The sequence below is a fragment of the Lolium perenne genome, chromosome 2 (assembly GCF_019359855.2).
Source record: "Lolium perenne isolate Kyuss_39 chromosome 2, Kyuss_2.0, whole genome shotgun sequence".
NCBI lineage: Eukaryota > Viridiplantae > Streptophyta > Magnoliopsida > Poales > Poaceae > Lolium > Lolium perenne.
In genome coordinates, this window is record NC_067245.2 from 109,207,762 (window position 1) to 109,214,364 (window position 6,603).

Sequence of the window (6,603 nt, forward strand, 5' to 3'; positions counted from 1 at the left end):
TCTCTGGAAGGTTTTCCGTATCGTGGCTCTCGGTACTGGGGGTTTCGCGACGAAGGCTATTTGTATGCGGAAGGGCAGGTCGAGGGGCGTCACGAGGGGCCCACACCGTAGGTCGGCGCAGCCAAGACCTGGGCCGCGCCGCCCTGTGGTTTGGCCACCTCGTGGCCCCACTTCGTCTCCTCTTCGGTCTTCTGGAAGCTTCGTGGCAAAATAGGACCCTGGGCGTTGATTTCGTCCAATTCCGAGAATATTTCCTTACTAGGATTTCTGAAACCAAAAACAGCAGAAAACAGCAACTGGCACTTCGGCATCTTGTTAATAGGTTAGTTCCAGAAAATGCACGAATATGACATAAAGTGTGCATAAAACATGTAGATATCATCAATAATGTGGCATGGAACATAAGAAATTATCGATACGTCGGAGACGTATCACCTTGTAGGTATGGTTTACTTTGTGATCAAATAAATGATTTGTGGACAAAGGATTGATTTCGAACAATGATAAACAAACTACAAAACAAAGAAGTTATGATGGGCCCTGACTCCGTTAAAATGGCTATACGCCATGAAATCCAAGATAGATTAATACTTTTTGAAAGTGAGTGGATCTATAAATTGATGGACTTGGATAAAATATCCTTGAAGAAGCTTGACTTGTCAAAATTTGTTTACGACAAAGATCAAAGAGTTGAATACGATAAGATTAGATCTTCTGTAGAAATGCTTATAGTCTATGTAGATTATTCTAGTAATCACTACATATTTCTTTTATGAGATATGATAGTAGGATAGCAAAATACATTACTTAACAAAAGTGTGTATTAAAGATGTATACAAGATACAACCAAGAGTTTTGCTAGTCCGTAGTATACTAGATAGGTATACGAACTTCAATTGGATGAAGTGAGTATCGCAATAATCAAAGAGTTTTTGATTTCATCAGAAACGATGAAGATACTTGCATTTGCAAGAAATTAAGTGGGAGCGTTGAGACATATTTATAATACTTTATGTAGATGACATATAGTTGGTTATAAATGATGTAATTATATACTTGATTAAAAGGTTTCACTGAAAATTAACTTCAATGAAAGGATATGGACTAAAACATATTTAGTGTCAAGATCTATGAAGATAGATTGAAACACATAATAAGTTTAAGTCAAAGTACATAGAATGGATATTGAAGTAGTTCAATATAGAAATATTAAGAAAATGTTCTTGTCATGTGAAGGTTTAACAAGACTTGAGTGTATCTTACACTCGATGAGTAAAAACACATGAGTGATTTTAAATCATGAATAATATGTACAAAATCAGATATCCTGTGCTCTAAAAGGTTAAGAGCATATACCAGAATGATTCATGTAATGATTATTGGACAACAGTAAGAATATCCTTGAGTACTTTAGAAGAACCAATGATATATATATATATATATTTATATGGGGTAATGACAAACAAATCGCTGTAAGGTGTTGCACCGATATTATTTTGGTCACATATAAAAATAAAATTCAATCTCTAATTAGGCTAAAGTGTTGTTTAAAGGGTAGCACAATGAGTTAGAAATTGTCTATGCTAGATTTAGATGAATTCTAAATATTGTGACGGATTCTACAAACGAAGGCAGAGTATGTCATTGTTTTGACAATGACTGAGGATGTTTAAGTCGAGAAGTTCTTTGAGAACTTGGTGTAGTTCCGACAGTGTCCGAACTTTGAAGCTATATTGTGTATGACAATATTGGTGACATATTTCAGACTGCGGAATTAAGGTTCCACCAGAAGACCAAACATATTTAATGCCAACTCATTTGGAAAATGAGTAATGCGTGAAGACGCAAATGAATTGCAAAATACATATGTTTCTGAGCGTGTTAGATCCGTTGACTAAAACCTCTCCCGTGAGCAAAACATGATAAAGGACCGGAAGGCCAAGATGTTATATCTTTACAAATGTAAACTAGATTATTGACTCTAGTGCAAGTGGGAGACTGTTGGAGATATGCCCAAGAGGCAATAATAAATGGTTATTATAATATATCTTTGTGTTTATGATAATGTTTACATACCATGCTATAATTGTATTAACCGAAACATTGATACATGTGTGTTATGTAAAAAACAAGGAGTTCCTAGTAAGCCTCTTGTATAACTAGCTTGTTGATTAATAGATTGTCATAGTTTCATGATCATGAACATTGGATGTTATTAATAACAAGGTTATGTCATTATGTGAATGATGTAATGGACACACCCAATTAAGCGTAGCATAAGATCACGTCATTAAGTTATTTGCTATAAGCTTTCGATACATAGTTACCTAGTCCTTTCAACCATGAGATCATGTAAATCACTTATACCGGAAGGGTACTTTGATTACATCAAATGCCACTGCGTAAATGGGTGGTTATAAAGGTGGGATTAAGTATCCGGAAAGTATGAGTTGAGGCATATGGATCAACAGTGGGATTTGTCCATCTCGATGACGGATAGATATACTCTGGGCCCTCTCGGTGGAATGTCATATAATTAGCTTGCAAGCATATGAATGGTTCATAAGAGACCACATACCACGGTACGAGTAAAGAGTACTTGTCAGGAGACGAGGTTGAACAAGGTATAGAGATACCGATGATCAAACCTCGGACAAGTAAAATATCGCGTGACAAAGGGAATCGGTATCGTATGTAAATGGTTCAGTCGATCACTAAAGTCATCGTTGAATATGTGGGAGCCATTATGGATCTCCAGATCCCGCTATTGGTTATTGGTCAGAGAGAGGTCTCAACCATGTCTGCATAGTTCGCGAACCGTAGGGTGACACACTTAAAGTTTTGATGTCGTTTAAGTAGATATGGAATATGGAATGGAGTTCGAAGTTTTGTTCGAAGTCTCGGATGGGATCCAGGACATCACGAGGAGGTCCGGAGAATAAGATTCATATATAGGAAGTCATATTCCAAGTTTGGAAATGATCCGGTGCATTTATGGCAGGTTCTAGAAGGTTCTAGAAAAGTCCGGAAGAAATCACCATGGAAAGTGGAGTCCCGGAGGGACTCCACCTTACATGGCCGGCCAAACCCTAAAGGGGAGGAGTCCCAGGTGGGCTCCACCTAGGTGGCCGGCCAACCCACCTAAAGGAAAGGTGGGAGTCCCACCTTGGGTAGGACTCCCCCCTTGAGTAGGTTCCCCACTTTTGGGAGGTTTTGTTGTTGGGGTCTTATTCGAAGACTTGGACTACAACTCTTGGGGATTTCCACATATATAATGAGGAGCATAGGGGAGGGGCCGGCCACACCTTGCCACCCTTGGCCGCAGCCCCTAGTTGTCCGGCGCCCAAGCCCCCTCTCCCCAAACCCTAGCTACCTCTCCTCCACATACAACTCCAGCATACGCTTAGGCGAAGCCCTGCCGGAGTTCTCCATCACCACCGCCACCACACCGTCGTGCTGCCGGGATTCCGATGAGGATCTACTACTTCCGCTGCCCGCTGGAACGGGGAGAAGGACGACATCTTCATCAACACCGAACGTGTGACCGAGTACGGAGGTGCTGCCCGATTGTGGCACCGTCAAGATCTTCTACGCGCTTTTGAAAGCGGCAAGTGATCATCTTCTGCAACAACGAGATCTAATCTCGTAGGCTTTGGAAATCTTCAAGGGTTAGTCTCGTTCATCCCCTCGTTGCTACCGTCTTATAGATTGCATCTTGGCTTGGATTGCGTTCCCGCGGTAGGAAATTTTTTGTTTTCTATGCTACGAATCCCTACAATTGGTGCAAGTACAAGTGATATTCCTTATGAGCTTTACAGAGAAATCATGCATGAAATTGGTTCTTGTGAACTTGAAGAAATTGATGTGGTTATTCAGCTTGCCAATAGAGAGATAATCTCTCCAATTGGTATTGTTAGAGATGTGGAAGTTTTATGTGGTAAGACTAAATATCCTGTTGATTTTCTAGTACTTGGTTCAGCTGCTAGTAAGACTTGTCCTATAATTTTTGGTAGACCTTTCTTGAACACATGTTGTGCTATTATAGATTGTAAGAAAGAGAAAATTCTTACTAAATTTGATGGAGAGTCTTATGAGTTTATTTTTTCTAAGTTTGCCAAAGCTCCTTATGAAACCGAATTTCCTAATGAAGATTTTAGAGTTGAACAACTTACCTCTATTGCTCTTGCTCCTAACAATGCTTTGCAGCAATATATGGAGGACCACGAAAGTGAGATCTTTATGCAGGAAAGAAATGAGATTGATGAGAATCTTCTTCACCAACTAGAGATGCTTAAACGCAATTTACCTGTGGAAGACTTGGGTACCACACTACCGCCCAAGGAGGATCTTTTTTCTATTTAAAACCTTTACCCGATGATCTTAAATATGCTTATATTGATGATAAGAAAATATATCTTGTTATTATTAGTTCTAAACTTGCAGGGCAGGAAGAGGAAAGGTTATTGGGAGTATTGAAGAAACACCGAGGCTATGGGATATAATCTTGATGATTTGAAAGGGAACTCCCCTACTATATGTCAACATGCTATTAATATGGAACCTGATGCAAATCCAGTTGTTTAACATCAACACCGTTTAATTCCTAAGATGAAGGATGTGGTAAGAAATGAGGTATTGAAACTCCTTGATGCTGGTATTATTTATCCTATTGCTAGTAGTAGATGGGTTAGTCCTTTGCATTGTGTCCCTAAGAAAGGAGGAATTACTGTTGTGCCTAATGATAATAATGAGCTTATTCCTCAAAGAGTAGTAGTTGGTTATAGGATGTGCATTTATTTTAGAAAGGTTAACGAAGTTACTAAGAATGATCATTATCATTTACCTTTTATTGATCAAATGTTAGGAAGGTTGTCTAAGAAAACTCAACTTTGTTTTCTTGATGGTTATTCTGGATTTTCTCAAATTGCTGTTAAAAAGCAAGATCAAGAGAAAACCACTTTTACTTGTGCTTATGGAACCTATGATTATAGATGTATGCCTTTTGGTTTGTGTAATGCTCCTGCTACGTTTCAAAGATGTATGTCTGCTATCTTTCATGGTTTTTGTGAAGAAATTGTGGAAGTATTCATGGATGATTTCCCTGTCTATGGGACTTCTTTTGATAACTGTTTGTACAATCTTGATAAAGTTTTGCAGAGATGAGAGGAACCTAATCTTGTTCTTAATTGGGAGAAATGCCACTTTATGGTAAATGAGGGAATTGTTATTGAACATAAAGTTTCTGAAAGAGGTATTGAAGTCGACTGAGCCAAAGTTGAAGCAATTGAGAAAATGTCCTATCCTAGGGATGTTAATGGTATTCGTAGTATTTTTGGTAATGCTAGTTTCTATAGGAGGTTTATTAAGGATTTCTTTAAAAGTTCAAAGCCTCTTACTAATATTCTCCAAAAGGATGTACCTTTTGTTTTTGATGATGATTGTAAGGAAGCTTTTGAACTCTAAAGAAGGCTTTAACCACTGCTCCTATTGTTCAACCACCTGATTGGAATTTACCAATTGAAGTTATGTGTGATGCTAGTGATTTTGCAGTAGATGTTGTTCTTGGATAGCGGGTAGATAAGAAGTTGAATGTTATTCATTATGCTAGTAAGACTCTTGATGCTGCTCAAAAGAATTATGCTACTACTAAAAAAGAATTCCTAGTTGTAGTCAGCTAGAAGACATGCTTTTGGAAGCAAAAACGAGATGGAACAAACCGTTGTTCACTGAGGTGCTCATCCTCGGCGCATGGAATATCTGGAAGGCAAGAAACAGGGTGTACTTTGACGGAGAGGAGCCCAACATACAATCATGGCAGAGACAGCTCTCCCAAGACCTCTCCACCCTCACATGCCACGTCAAGGACAGCCACCAGGGGCTAATCAATGATTTGTTAACTAAGATCTCTCGCTAAGTTAAACCCTATCTACCCCAAAATCTTTAGAGCATCTCGGTGACCTAAAAACCTTAAACCCCCGTGCAGGGGTATGTTGTATATATGATGTAAAAAAGGCATTCTGCCAAAGTTTTAATAAAATGAAGCAGTAGGAGCCTCTCCTGCTGGTAAAGTTTCAAAAAAAAGTTTAGACCTTATATTGTTGATTCGAAAGTTACTATTCATACCGATCATGCTTCTATTAGATACCTTATGGAAAAGAAAGACGCTAAGCCTAGGCTTATTTGATGGGTGTTGCTTGTACAAGAGTTTGATATGCATATTGTAGATAGGAAGGGTGCTGAAAACCCTGTTGCTGATAATTTGTCTAGATTGGAAAACATTTCTTATGATCCTATTCCTGTTAATGACAGTTTTCCAAATGAATAGTTGGCTGCAATATAAGTAACTTCACGAGAGAGTCCTTGGTATGCTGATTATGCTAACTTTATTGTTTCCAAGTATTTGCCTCCAACATTTACAACTCAGCAAAGAAGGAAATTATTTGATGACTTATGGCATTATTTTTGGGATGACCCACACTTATATAAAGAAGGAGTGGATGGTATTATGCGAAGATGTATTCTAGAATATTAGCAACGAGAGATATTGGGAAAATTTCATGGTAGTGCTTCTGGAGGACACCATGCTGGAGATAGAACTGCACA